The following is a 15,798-nucleotide window of genomic DNA, read 5'->3' on the forward strand; positions in this document are numbered from 1 at the left end:
GTGGTTTGGGTCACTGCTGTGGTGCAGGTTCGATTCCTGGCCTGGGAACTTCTGCCCGAGAACACTGTGGGTGTGGCCCCCCCAAAAAAATTGCAGCAGATATCAAAGAGATTCTTGTCAAAAGTTGTCTCTTAACCTTCTAAGTTGTTGGACATATGTTTTCTAATATATCAAATTAGGAAGAGAGGAAAGAAAGAGGCTTAGGTCCTGAGTTAGTTTTGTCAAAGCAGCTGATCTCTTTCCAGACTTGTAGTGTCAGGATCAGGAATCTGTATGCTGAGACATTTATTATACTTTTGTGATTTTTCCATTTCCCTTAGATTCTTGATAAAGTTATTGAGAAAACTCTAATTTGTTATGAATATCACAGGGTGGAATGATCTGCCCATGTCTAGCAGAGCTCAGGAGACAAGTAGAGGCCAGATTAGCAGAAGATTTTCAAGCTGGACATTAGGAAAAAACAAGGAGAAATGATGCGGTTAATGAGGTGGACCCTCCTAGAGAGAAATGTCAGAAAAAGCTGCAACTTGGGAGTTCCCATTGTGGCGCAGTGGAAACGAATCCGACTAGTATCCTTGAGGATGCCGGTTCCATCCCTGGCCTTGCTCAGTGGGTTACGGATCTGGCATTGCCACAAGCTGTGGTGTAGGTCACAGACGTGGCTCTGATCCCGCATTGCTGTGGCTGTGGTGTAGACCGGCAGCTGTAGCTCCAATTGGCCCCCTGGCCTGGGAACCTCCATATGCCACAGGTGTGGACCTAAAAGGACAAAAAATTTAAAAGAAAGAAAGAAAAAAGAAAAAGCTGCAACCTCTGTTTTCATCCCAAGAAGCCTGGTTATTTCATGGGCCCTGGGACTTGTTCAGCATATAAATATATTAGTGTAATCTGATTTGCTTGGGCCTGTATATACTGTAAAAGTACATGACAATAGAATAAAATATACTTATGGCACTGCCACCCTCCCCCAGCAGGGATCAGCATGCAATTCAAAGAGAATAACAGCAAGAATGTCCCATAAAATAGTAAACAACCTAAAACAGCACTTCATGAGGAATAACAAATACACTTGATTGAAAAGCTGCAAAGCCACAGTGACCACTTAGATTTTAAAACTAATGCAAAGTGCATTAAGAGTCCTTCTTAAAACATTTTTGAAGTGAATATTAAATCTACCTAAGTTCAGTCAGTTGATGCTTTTTAGCAGTCATGTGAACTTTAGGGCATCAAACAGATATTTATTGAATGTCTATTGAGGCAAAGGATTTTATGTCTCAAGGATCATACAAATGTAATTTTGCTCTAGTTTTTTAAAAATGTGTGTGTGTGTGTGTGTGTGTGTGTGTGTGTGTGTGTGTGTCTGTGAAAGAGAGAGAGATGAGCCTTACCAAACTTAATCCAGCCAAAATGTTTTAAAATTCTTTCCTTCACCCACAGGCCTCTATTCCCACAGTCTTAAAAATTACATATATGACCTTAGTCCATTGACGTATTCAATCATCCTCTAAGATCATATACAGCAGTAACTATATGGCAAGTATTGTGCAAGGATAAAGGATTCCTTTTTGACAGAAGAGATATTAAAGAAGACAAGTAGCATAGACAGCCCCAAAAGCATATAAAATTACCAATGCAATAAAATAATTAGGAAGTTCTGCATATTTTGAAAATATTGTAACATAATTAAAAAAAAAAAAAGAAAAGTGGATGTGAGAAGGTAGAGGGAAACTCAGGCTAGAAGACAGGAAATTGGAGAAAGGAAGGATGAAAGCAGGGACAACAGGAAAAAGGGTAAAGCATCCTTAGAAATATCCAGTGATAGGGGAGCAAAATTTATCATCCTAAAATATCTCTTTGACCTGTGGTTTGTTTGGAGCTGAAAACAATCAAGGCCCAAAAGGCTCTGGGGAAAAAAATTTGACCTTCCACTCGAGCTGCTAAAGAATTTAGAGGGCCTGTTACATGAACAGAGCTCTCATCAGAGATAACTGCAAAGAATATTGGCTAGATTTTCTTGACCTTATCTTCCATCTTCTATATTTAAAAAAATGTTTTTAAGAAGTCATCTTAAAGTCACCGAGTCACTGAGTTCCCGTTGTGGCTCAGTGAAAACAAATCTGACTAGCATCCATGAGGACGCAGGTTCAATCCCTGGCCTCGCTCATTGGGTTAAGGATCCAGCGTTGCTGAGAGCTGTGCTGTAGGTTGCAGAAACAGCTTGGATTCCACAGCATTTCTGTGGCTGTGGCATAGGCTCTGATTCGACCCCTAGCCTGGGTCCCTAAGAAGCAAAAAAAAAGTCATTTTATTCATTTATTTCATGAAGCTCTTTCTTTTTCTCAGCCTCCTTTTACTGTTTCATCAATAAAATAACATTATTCATCTTTAATTTTGATACTAAGTGCTTTTGTTTTCCATCTTGTTTCTTTTCTCTGAGGTTAATTTTTCTTATTACGTATTTATCCTGATCTTTCTGCTCCATGATGAATGCTCTGCTCAAATATCTGGTGATGTGTGGTAAAGAGCGGCAAAAGAAAAAAAAATAGAAAAAACAGATGTGGAGACTTATGAATGTTAGACTTTAAAGTAGAGGGTTAATTTTAGATTTATTTATTGATTTTTTGCCAAAATAATTCTAGCCACAGTCATTGCTGGTCACTGGCTTTGAAAAGCTGGAAGCAGAGGATTTTATTCTGGTTTGAGGGAGTTCCAATTATGTGTCAAATCCTTACTTCCTTTCACTTGTTCTATTAATGCCTCATTTACTAATGGCTGTTAGATAATTGCACTATTTTAAAAATAGTTTTGCTTGCTAAAAGTGTTTTGACAGTAATATTAACTAAAAAATCAATTAATTTTACTGAGATAGTCCACCTTTTAGTAGTATGGTAAATACATGTAATGTATTAATGGTGCCAGTTACCTTTTTTTCTATATTGCAAAATAATCATGGGTTTCGAATAATAAAACTTTAAATAATACACTGCATAAGAAAATCAAACATGTTCATTCATGTTCAAAATTTAAAACCAAAAACTTCGTGTTTCTTCTTTACATTTGCTACCTAGCTATACCACTGCCCTCTACAGTTGTATGTGATAACTCCTGCTTTCTCTAAAATGGATATCTGGAGTTCCCTGGTGGCTTAGAGGATTAAGAACCTGGCGTGGTCACAGCTGTGGCTTGGATCACTGCTGTGGTGTGGGTTCAATACCTTGCCTGGGAACTTCTGTGTGCCGTGGGGGTAGCCAAAACAATTAAAAAAAATTAAAAAATAAAGATAAAATGAAGATCTGACATTCTCTAAAACACTGAACAAAAGGGTGCTTTTGCGGGAGTTCAGGCTTTTTGTGACTCTGGAGTGTTATGAGAAGAGATGGGATTTGGGGATTCCTAGACACTGACTCTGTTCCCTCTCATGAGGATGAGCATGTGCCCTTGTTGGTGCTAAGTTTGTTTTAAAAACTGGGTGTGTGGGACAGCATTTCAGCAGAATAAAAGGCATACTCAAACTGGGCAGTTTGATGAAAGTTTAATAAAGGGAATATTTACAAATGCATAGGTTCAAGGGATATGAAAATCAACAAAGGATAGTGTAGTTCTCTACATCTGGCGCTTTTGCGACCCATAAGCATCTTGGGTCTGAAAGGGCACGAGAAGGGCACAGTTGCTGGAACCCGGAGAGAGGTTATCTACAAAGAAGACCAACTGAGAAAAGTTGTGGCCTTCAGTAGAGAGAAGTAGCCAACCCATGGTGATCCTGTAGAGAGAAAGACTGGGAAATTAAAATATCACAGCCTCATTCTTCTCCCACCTTCCCATCTCAGCCAGTGTCTCCCATTGGCTGAACCCAACCAGAAGCCAGAGGGCACTGAAGCCTACGGATACAGGTCACATAAGCCAGTTTCCTGGAGGGGGAGCAGGAAAGAAGAGCAGGTGGAGAAGGTCAGATTGGATCTAGGTCAGGCCATGGAAAATATCCAGCACATCATGAAATCTCATGTTTGTAAAAAAACAAAATTCCTTAAATCGAGTAATTGGTGTACATTCTTCTGGAATAGTAAGATAAAGACATAAATTCAGAAGAAAGTAGTATAGCAAGCTCTGGCTTATTTCTTAATAGTAGAAGGCATGGAAAATGACAGGCAAGGGGGAGGGGGAGGGGGAGGGAGTGGGATGCTTGGGAGCTTGGGGTGAAAAGATGCAAACTGTTGCCTTTGGAATGGATTAGCAATGAGATCCTGCTGTGTAGCACTGGGAACTATGTCTAGTCACTTATGATGGAGCATGATAATGGGAGAAAAAAGAATGTATACATGTATGTGTAAATGGGCCACCATGCTGTACAGTAGGAAAAAAAATTGTATTGGGGAAATAACAATAAAAAAATTTTAAAAAAGAGAATAGAAAATGACAGGCAGTTCTATAACCCATAGGAAAGCCAAGGGTGAGGGCCAAGCCATGTGAAGATATACTGCATCTGCTCATGCTCTGTGTAGTCATCTTTTTCAAAAAACTTGATAAAAGAAAAGAGAATTTTTATCCTAAGTATGTATTTGTCTGTTTGTGTGTTTTTCTATTCATCAGTTCATAGCCTTCCTGAAATACTGTATCTGTCAAACATGTAAATGTTTCATGGTACATGTATGTCAGAAGACATGTTTCTACAATCTTTTCTTAGTCTCTTTGCTTCTATTTTCTCTGCTGAAAACTCCATCTTGTCCTGCTTTACTTTACCCCATCTTCCTGCTTGAAAAACAGTCGCAGTGCTGGCAAATGACTTAAGCTTAAGCACAAAGACCTAAAGGCATAAGTTATCCATGTGGTCACCTGAATGAGGACATAATGCGCTGGTCTAGGCACGCCGGACCTGTGCAGATTGGCACGCCGTTTGCACAATATGATATATCCTCTTCAGAATAAGAGGAAGATGAGCCTCATGGCCCCAAGGGGTTTATGAGGGGTTGTTAGCAGGATATGCATTAGCAAGGAGAACTGAGGTGCAAACCTAGGCACACTGGGTTGCTGCAGATAGGCACCCCGTCTGCAGAAGCACAATGGTAATTCTCGAGATGCTATGCCTAGAGAGCTGATGCCAAGCTTCCTCAAATGCTAATGATTGTTAAATGCCTAAAGGTCAGAATAAAAGTTTAACCAGCTACTGGCTATGTGACTTTTAAAATAATAAAAAAAAACTATATCCTGCACCTATAGCCCCCTCCTCACTTGACATAATTCTAAAGAGCACAATAAAAGCAGTGTGGTTTCTTGAGGCAGAGCTCTTGGCCCCTGAGACCTTGAGTCCCCCGGTTCCCACCTTTAATTAAGATAAATGTCTCTGTGTCTTGTTTTATGTTAACTTTTCTCCTTAAGTTTCACAGCACCAGTTCTTCAGCCCTCACCTGCTGAGCTGGTCTTAGCTCTTAGCTCTTAGCTGGTCTTATATACTTGCCCTTTAACCATAGAAATACACATTATTTAATCTTGCTAAAGGTTATCCTTTATGAAACACAGATGGAGTATTTTTCACTTGTTGAAAGGAATATTTAATTTTCATATTTAATACCTGTAATTATTGATCATGTTAATAAAATTGTTCTAAGTGTCTTTGGATGGAGAAGGAATCCTAGTTAGTGACCAGATGGTGGCAGGACAGACAGCTGGGAATGAAGGAAAGTGATGAGGAAAGGGAAAGTGTTGAAAGTGGAGGGCTACATTTCTTTCACTACGGAGTCTGTACTGACATGGGTCTATTACCTTGGTGTAGGACTCTTAGCCAGAGACAGATATAGGATCTGTGGCATCTGAAGATTATTATGTCCTTGTTTCATTGTAGACTCTGGCCCAGCACTGGCATAGTGATGCTGTGTTAGTTGGCATAATGGGAAACGGGAGTATTTCCAAAAACCATTCTTACCCTTGATTGGCTAACAATGCTTTAACTCTATGCTGAAGTGACTGTCTCCCACATAAATGTACTTCACTAACTCTACATTAAAAGTAAGCCCAACTCAAGTTCCCTTTCATAGAATCCTCCCAAATGTCTGTGGCCACTCCATCACTTCCTGGCATGAGTGGAAATATGATAGAAAGTGGTCATAAAAGGATTTGGTGGTCTTAACCAACTATGATTAAAATATCTTTTTCAACTTTTTTTTTTTTTTTTTTGCTTTTTAGGGCCGCCCCTGTGGCATATGGTGGTTCCCAGGCTAGGGGTCAAATCAGAGCTACAGCTGCCAGCCTACACCACAGCCACAGCCACAGCAATGCAAGATCCTTAACCCACTGAGAGAGGCCAGGGATCAAATCCGCAACCTCATGGTCCCTAGTCAGATTCTTTTTCGCTGCATCCCAACGGGAACTCCTTATTTCTCAACTTTTACAAAAGTATGTAATATGAATATTTTGCTCAGGCCTCTTTTAGGGCCTTGGAAGGGAATGGTGTGAACTTTATTAGCTTCATGATAAATACATATTTAGGTAATTGAAATAAACTGCACAGTGTCTCATCCTCCTCCCATGCAGATAACAAGTAGGGGATCCAAAGCCAAGTTAATTCTGCTGTTTCTCCCATAGAATGATGGTATAATCTGGAAATTCAAGTTCTGAGTCCTTCCCATTTATCACTCAACCTAGCTTGGGTTAGGAAGTTGGGGGTATGTTTGTATGTAATGGCTATGACAACTTTCTCTTGTATTCATTTATTAAACAGGTATTTGCTGATTGTCCATTATGTGCCAGACATTGTTTGAGATGATGAGGATAAAATGGTAAGTACAACAGATGCAGTTTCTGTCTTTGTTGATCTTAAAGTCTAATGGATGTCGGATAACTTACATCTTTATGTAAATCAAGTGTGTGAAACGTCGTAGAATAACTCATCTACCATCCTGTCCATACCTTGGCACAAAGAGCCGTTGATCCTTGATAAGTGGTTCTCTAAAGTCCCATCCATGGCTTTGGTATCTCTGGTCTCTTCTCATCCCTGAAAAATGAGAGACAAGGAAGGCAAGAATTTCAAAGAGTGGAGAATGTAGAAACTGAGAACTCAACCTATCTCTAAGTCTTTGTTCTTTCTTTTGGAATGTCCAAAGTTGTGCTCCTTTGGATCGTGGGTAATGTAGAGGGGATATAGTCTCCTATACTCAACCAGTTATCAATGATGAATGATACAAGAATCAGTACCATATGAGGCTGTTTCTCTTTTATACTCTGGTATCACTCCTATCACAATGGCTGCAAAGCATTTGTAGGCAATGTAAAGCCTCTTATTATTAAATGGAGAGAAAATGAAGACTTCACTTTCTGTTCACCCTCGCTTCAGCCTTTCAAAAAGCCAACTAATTTCTTAGCATATCAGATGCATATCAGTGAAACAAGGTCAACTACACAAATTCCTTACTTTCTTATTGGGATACGAACTGCTCCAATTATTATAGCTGTGAATTGGTGGGATTTCCAGAGGGTTTGTCTATGGTTGGAAGTTAAGCAGAACTCTATGGGATCTAAAAAAATGATAACAATACAAAGTTGTGCATAACTAGAAAGGAAAGAATTAAAAAGTAAATCTATGATCAGAAAGAGATTTGAATTAATACTGCATATTGAATCCATATTAGCATCAACACTCTTACCGATCAAGCCACACATGCTCTACTCTCAGGAGTCTTCGACTACTTGACCATTGTTCATCTTCTGATATACCTTCCCAAGAAGGTTGGTATTCTGGAAATGGTGATGGGAATTCCACTATCAGGTAAAAACTGTAGTGATGTCATAAATATACAAGTGATTGATTGTGTCTGCCAGGCACAATTAAATTTCTTAGAGTCTGTTAATTTTAGGCCGCATATGACCTTTAGAAGTACTAAAGCATGGGAAAAGAATGCTGAGTTTGAATCCTGGCTCTGTAACTTTCTGTATGTGATGGGCAAGTTCCTTGATTTCTTTGAACTTCAGTTTTTCTAAGTAAGAAGTAAGGATAATGATAGCTCTCATTGTAGGATTGTTTTGATAATTTAAAGAAATGTTATACTCACATAGAGCATGTGCCACAAAGTAAGTAGTCAAAGAATGGTAGTTATTACTAATTACAAATTTCAGCATAATAATAAGCTATATTTTAATCACTTGCTTTTTTCTAGTGTTTAAATTTTGGGCTAAGAAAGACTTTCTCACAAGTTTATCATGATTTGTAAACATGAGCCAGCTTCTCTATAGCAATTATTTTACTGGGAAGTAAGCAAGGTCATAAATCAATAATGATTCCTGCAACCTCAGGACTTATTGATCTTGCTGTTTATCTTCTGTAATGTTCCTGGAAAACCCAATTATTTTGGGAAGTTAACCAAACTAGTTTACCCATTATTCTATATTAGAGTTATTAGTAACAAGTTATGAAAGCATTTGATATATTTTCTTGGAAAAACAATCCCTTTGTAGTACAATAGAGAAGAGATATTACTTTAGCCAATACATTTCTTAGCATATTCTATTTTTTAGAAAAGAAAAAAATGGGATAAATAGCTAGAGATTCTTTTCAATGCATGCGTTTATGATAAATTCCATTTTTTCTGGGTACCACAGTTGAGAATTAAAGATCACTTTAGCTAGAAAAATTCTAGGAATACGTGGACACAGTTCATCTTATGGGGTTGGCCATTGGCAATGTTTTGAAGTAAATGTATCTTTTAATACACAGGGTTTTGTTCCCCAGTTCTTGGTATAATGCTTGGTGTGGAGTAAATGCCCAGTAAAAGTTTTTTGAATGAATGAGTAAATGAATGAATGGAAACATGAACAAATAAAATCAAGAATGCATTGAGTTACCTGCTAGAAATGCTTGTGAGGGTGGCTCTACTTCTCTTCCCAGTGCAAATGTTTTCTTGGATTTGTAGACATGTTTAAAGGCCAATGTCTTTAGCACTAGATTCTCTTTATTGATAAATTCAACTGCTTCTCTATTTATTTTTCAATTTAGTCCATCTGATTGACAAGAGATAGTCTCTATGAAGTATAAAACTTTTTTGGTGATCGTGAAGTAGCTTGAATTTGAGCTTCATATTTGGAGGCCAAAGGGAGCTATTATGAAAACAAAATGGAGTACGAAGGAGGGTAGTGGTTCCCCAAACTGGTCTGATATAAGAATTACCTGACACACATGTTAAAAATGCAGATTCCTAGCTGTCATCTGAGAATCTCCAAAGACAGTACAGCAAGTGCTTCTTTTAACCAGGCAGGTTAGTCAAAAACTGGGACAGGGGATGACTGCCATCTTACTTATCACAAGACTGATGGAGCTTACTTGAGGGAGATATTGAATGAACAAAAAAAAATGCACAACCTAAAGGTTGAGAGGTACATTTTATTCGGCAGCCTTACTGAGGACTTAAACCCGGGATATAGCCTCTCAGCCAGGTCTGGGGGACTGTTCCAAAAAATAAAGGAGGAGGAGCCAAGACATACAGAAGTTTTTTCAAACAAACAAACAAACAAAATAGATAGTAGTTATCAAAAGATGACTGCTAATTATATACATATAAAAAAAACCCAGACATTAAAGTTAACAATTTTAGTATGTTCCTATGTATGGGAAGATGCAAGAGTCTGCACGTACTGAAATTATTCCTTTGATATGTGCCTTAACTATATAAGGCCAATATCCTGCTTTTCTCCATCCTGAATCCATTCAGGGTGCATTATGGTGGGGTGGGGGACTGCAGTGGCTGCTGGCTTGAGGGCAGGAGGGCAGGCAACCTGTTTTTCTCTAACCTGAATTACCCTCCGGGTGCACTGACAGGTGTGGCTGCAGTGACTGTTGGCTTTATGGCTGCACCATCCTTTGTTTACTGAAATGGTAGGTGACATTCTTTGTTCACAAAGCAATCTCTCTTAGCTTCTGTTTTTTTCCTATTTAACATAGAAATATCAATATCTCTCCATACTATATCATAGGATTTCTATGGTAAGAGTTGTCATTTTCAAACCTTTATATTTTATGCAAACTTTTGAAATCTATCCTAAAGACAGTAACAAATCCATTAAGGTTGCAAAGCTTCTATTTCACAGTTTTACAAATACTTTTTAGCAACGCTCCCAGGTGACCTTTCCCAAATCACTGTAGCCAAACCACACTAACCAGGAGCTCCCAGTATGCCTTGTCTGTTACTGTTTCCCTGGAAATGAGCTACCATATTTGTGTAATTGAGAAATATTGATTCTAGACATGAAAAATAGAACTACCATGTGATCTAGCAATCCATTTTGGGGTATAAATCCAAAAGAAAGGAAACCATTAATTTGAAGAGATAACTGTACTCCCATATTCATTGTGGCATTATTCATGATAGGCAGGGTATGCAAACAAACTTAGTGTCTGTCATTGAATGAATGGATCAAGAAAAGTTGATATACATATGCAATAAAATGTCTTTCAGCCTTAAAAAGAAGGAAATCCTGTCATTTGCTACAATATGAATGAACCTGGAAAGCATTATGCTAAGTGAAATAAGCCAGACAAAGAGAGACAAATACTTCATGATCTCACTTATATGTGGGACAACAACAAGAACCGTCCAACTCATAGAAAAAGAGGGGAATGGCGGTTGTCAGGAGCTGGGGGCTGGAAGAAATAGGGAGAGGTTGGTAAAAGGTTACGAACTTCCAGTTTTAAGATGAATAAGGTCTCGGGATCTAATGCATAATATGGTGACTATAGTTGATAACACTCTATTGTATAACTGAAATTTGCTGTGATAGGGAGTTCCTGCTGTGGCTCAGCTCTTAACGAACCCGACTGGCATCGATGAGGACGCGGGTTTGATCCCTGGCCTTGCTCAGGGGGTTAAGGATCTGGTGTTGCTGTGGCCGTAGTGTAGGCCGGCAGCTGTAGCTCCGATTCAACCCCTAGCCTGGGAACCTCCATGTGCCACGGGTGTGGCCCTAAAAAGAAGAGACACACACACACACACACACACACACACAATTTCCCGGGACAGTAGAACTTAAATGTTCTCACTCCACCCCCACCAAAAAAAAGTAAATATGTGAGGCAATTGATGTGTTAATTAACTTGATGGGGGAAATCCTTTCATAATATGTACATATATCAAGTAAAGAACAGAAATACTGAAGTGTAGAAAAAAACCTGTCTTTGTTTTAAAGGAAAGGAGGAATCGTGTCTACTACCCAGTTACTATTAGGTATAAATCATTTGGATTATGTTCATTTTTCTGGGTTAGACTAATATTCTGTCTTTTAAAAATGCCCCTACAGTTACATTGAGAAGAAAATAAAAATAACTGTTGTGACTATATTAATAATCATTGTAATATTAATAACCTTTTTCAACTCCATATGTATTTGGGCATTTTGCTAGAAGTGGGAATTTACATTAATAGAATAAGACTCCTGTAAAGTAAATAGGATAAGTGAAATATTAATATAGCCAGGAAAATATACTTGCCCCCCCCATGGTTATTGCCAATTAGGAACCAGGCATTAGGAAAGATTTTTCTCTTTCTTTTAACAATAATAAATATTATCAATAAAAACCTTATGGGAAAAGCCCTGAGCTAAGTGTTCTACACGCTTTATTTCTTTTAAAACTCATAATGATCTTCTGGAATAAGTATGATTATCATCATTTTGCAAATGAATACACTGGACTCAGAAAAATTATAACTTGCCGGAAGTCTTACAGCTAGTAAATGGCCAAGTCAGGCTATGTATTCATCTGCATCCAACTCCAGAAGCCAAATTCTTAATCACTATCATTTATTGATTCTTGACCAAAAACAAATAGAAATTTAATGGTTCGTATATGCATATTTTAAGTTAATGTATCTTCATTTATTTATATTTCCTGCTTGATTTTTCTAAAACTTGAGAAATAAGAAAAAGTACAGTATCAATTGCTTTGGGCTAAAACCCTTTCTTTATTTAAATATCCTTTGCTAACTTCTATTTCAAATAGATGTGTGTGTGAGCCTAGATATTCATAGTGATATGAAAGTCATAAAGTCCAATTGTGAATCTTATCTTCGTTCTGAAGCCTTTCTTCTGGGTCTTTCCAATCTGTCCCAGGGGCTTCTAGGCACCAGTAGGTGGTGAATGATCCTGGATTTGTGCTCAAATTTGATTGAGCAACCTTCTCAAGAGATCACAGGATGCCTTTATCAGGGTTTAGATATTGATGTTGATGCACACTGGGTTCTCTAGAAGCAAATGCTGAGAGAGAATTTGGCAGAAGAGGTACTTGTTGGAAAAAGGAAGGAAGCAAGATTAGGCAGAGGGAGAAACCGAACAGTAAAGGAGCCTTGGCAGAGCCTGAGGGGGCCTTGCAGGGGCCTCTAGAAACTATTCAGTCCATCAGAGTGCTCCCCATTTAGGACTGCCAGATTTATCAAATAAAAATACAGGGCACCAAGTTAAATTTGAATCTCAGAAAAACAACAGGTAACTTTTTAGTATAAGTATGTCACATGCAACATTTGTCCCATGCAATATTTTGTCTGGCAGCTCTACCCCTGTTAGACCAAGGTGTCTGAGGCTTTCTTTCTATCCCAATTTCGATCAGTCATTGACTGGGGCCAACCCAGAAAAGGTGTGAGCTTGGAGAAGGTGGCTCTCTGCAGCAGCTCCTGTTTAGGGAGTCCTCCCCCAGGCAGAGCCTGAAGGGGCTGAGAGCCGGGGCAACAAACCCTTCCTTAAAGGGAGAGCTTGGAGGTCTACATCCATGTTCCCTATGAAACTGACAGCACTTTTGACTTGAAGCCAGCCAGAACCCAGATTGGGACCTGAACCCACATTTTTTTAAAAATTAGAATCACTCACCTGGTGGCTGGACTTACTAAGGTTGAGGTTCTTTGTGCCTCAGTGCAGGAGGAATTCAGCGAGAGACAAAGTGACAGGCAAGAAAAATATTTATTGGCATTCCCATTGTGGTGCAGTGGAAACAAACCCTATCAGTATCCATGAGGATGTGGGTTTGATCCCTGGCCTAGGTTAAGGATCTGGTGTTGCAGTGAGCTGTAGTGTAGGTTGCAGACATGGCTCGGATCTGGCGTTGCTGGGGCTGTGGTGTAGGACGGCAGCTGTAGCTCCGATTCAACCCCTAGCCTGGGAGCCCTAAAAAGCAAATAAATAAATAAATACATTTATTAAGATAAGACTCTTGTGAGAGATGCAAGCAGACAGGCAAGGAGATTCTGCCCCAATGATTAGGTGGGCAATATCTTTATCATCCAAGGGAAGTGGGGAGTGGGAAAAGACCACCTCTTTCTTCAAGTAGTAGCTCCTCCTTGGTATCTGGTAAGGGAGGATTTGACCCTATAAGGTCAAACTAAGACTGTCAAGGTGCCTATTCAAATCAGCAGAAGGGCGGTCCTTAAACTCCTGCCCTTGGCCCTATGCGTAATGACCTGAGGATATCTCATGCTTTTATTTGTGGTAAGCCTGCCTCATTCTTATGGCTTTCTCGAGTGATTATTAACTTACAATGATCTCCCAAAGTTCCCTAGGTTTCCCTCTCTATCTCTGGTCCCCTACTGGGACTTCTATAACTACCCGTGTAACTATTCTACTCCATCCCTATCACCTACAGATTCATAACCCAGTGAAGGCTCAGCATAAATCAGAGCTAGAGAACAAGGGTTTGTTTGTTTGATTTGCTTTTTAGGGCCGCCCCTGCGGCATATGGAGGTTCCCAGGCTAGGGGCCGAATCAGAACTACAGCTGCCAGCCTACACCACAGCCACAGCAACACGGGATCCGATCCACGTCTGGGACCTACACCACAGCTCATGGCAACGCTGGATTCTTAACCCACTGAGCAAGGGCAAGGATCGAACCTGCAACCTCATGGTTCCTAGTCAGATTCGTTTCCACTGCTCCATGTCGGGACCTCCAAGGACAAGGGTTTTGACAAAGGAACTCCAGCGGCTCCAAATTTTTCTGCTTAGTGATGTATTGGTGTCTGTACTGCAAATGAATAAGCCCCAAACAGGACTCTTTTTCAGTCACCTATGAAAGCAGTGAGGCTGAGCATCTATCCATGAAAGGGAGTCCTGAACTGAGGAGTTCAGAACAGGGCCAACTCTACAGGTGCGCGACCCTCAGAAGGGCCTTGCACTTGGTTTAATGCTCTGAGGTTGCTGCTTGAAATTCATAGTAATTTTATCTTTGATCTTTTATTTTTGTTAGCAAAGTCTGATGGGACAATGAAGGATGCCTGTGGGCAGAGGAGATGCAGGTACAATAGGTCTGTCTGCCATTCCTGGTGTCCTCATTCATGAACAGTGTTCAAGATACCCCATGAGCACAGATTTCTGGTGGATCCACTCTGCCTGGGAGTTTAGTGAAACTGAAAGTGAATACAAGGTACATGGGCTACATCTACAACTGATGAGCCAGGATACTGATAGCCCCCAAAGGCCATGTTTCTATTCGAATTAGAACTTTGATTGCCAAAAGAGGGCAATGACATTCTAAGAAATACAAGTGACCAAGGAACTCCACCATATCATATCTTACTCACGTTATTTCCTTGCATTAGCCAACCACTTCTGCTGAAAGTGATGACACAGAAGGAAAGGGAAAGATGCGGCAACCCATAGTTTCTTTTCCTTTTCTCTCAGACCTTCCACACTCATCAGTAAGCTGAAGGGAGAGTGTTGGTAGAATGAATGTATATCAAGAAGTGAAATGAAAACAGTTGAGTTAGTTTTTACAGGGTTTTTATTTTTCTGGTAAGAACAAAATATATATGACTATATGAACTATGAAATACAAATTTTGATTTCAGTGATTCTGCATGAGTTAACTGCTCTTATATTTGCCTTTAATACTAGTATTGTACAGTATAAACATAAACAGTAATGTTCACGCTAGTAGTTTAAATTTTTAATTTTTCTTTGCTTAGAATGACATTAAATGACTGATTTAAAAAAAAAAAAAAGGCAACATTGTGGCAAGCCTAGAGAGAAACTGCAGAAGAAAGGAAAAGGCTTTATCTTTGAGAAGACGTTTTTCCCTGTGTTATGTGCAGAGGGCCTGCATTTTCATTTTGCACTGACACCCACAAATTATGCAGCTGGCCTTGGGTCAGAGAAATGGAACTGGCAAGTGTAACTGGATGGCACGAGACAAGATCCTGAAAATAGTTTTAGGAGAAAAGACTGGTTTTCCATGACCATGACTTTCCATGGATGGACTTGCACTACTTTTAATAATTTGTTTTCATAACTTGTGACTTCACTAGCAATGATTTTCTCTCCTCATTCCGTTACCCATTTATGGAGTATTTATTGAGAGTCTATTGTGGATACAGCCATGAGCTAAGGAATATGAAGGACAAAGCGGGATTAAACTAAGGGGACAGTGTCAGTTACCAGCAAGGATCTTGCATTTGAATAATGGAACTTTTCTAATTATTTCTAGATTCTGATGTGTGCCTACATCACAGTACACATGCACATACACAAACACACACTGACACCTGCCATTCTCCCTTTTTACTCTTTTAATCATGTTTTCCCCCCTTCTTCTTCCCAGATCGCCAGTCATCTCTATGAGAGTGATGATCATGACAGTAATAAGGCTGATCATGATGGTAGTGAACATTATTCTGAGCACTTTACACATATCTAATTAATCTTCACAGCAGTCATGTGAGATAGATACCATTTGAATCTCCATTTTACAAAGGAAGAAACTGAAGTACAGAGAGAATAAGTAATTTGCCCCAAATCAAACAGCTAGAAAGTGGATGAACCAGGATTTGAACTAAGGTAGTCCCCG

The sequence above is a fragment of the Phacochoerus africanus genome, chromosome X, assembly GCF_016906955.1.
Source record: "Phacochoerus africanus isolate WHEZ1 chromosome X, ROS_Pafr_v1, whole genome shotgun sequence".
NCBI lineage: Eukaryota > Metazoa > Chordata > Mammalia > Artiodactyla > Suidae > Phacochoerus > Phacochoerus africanus.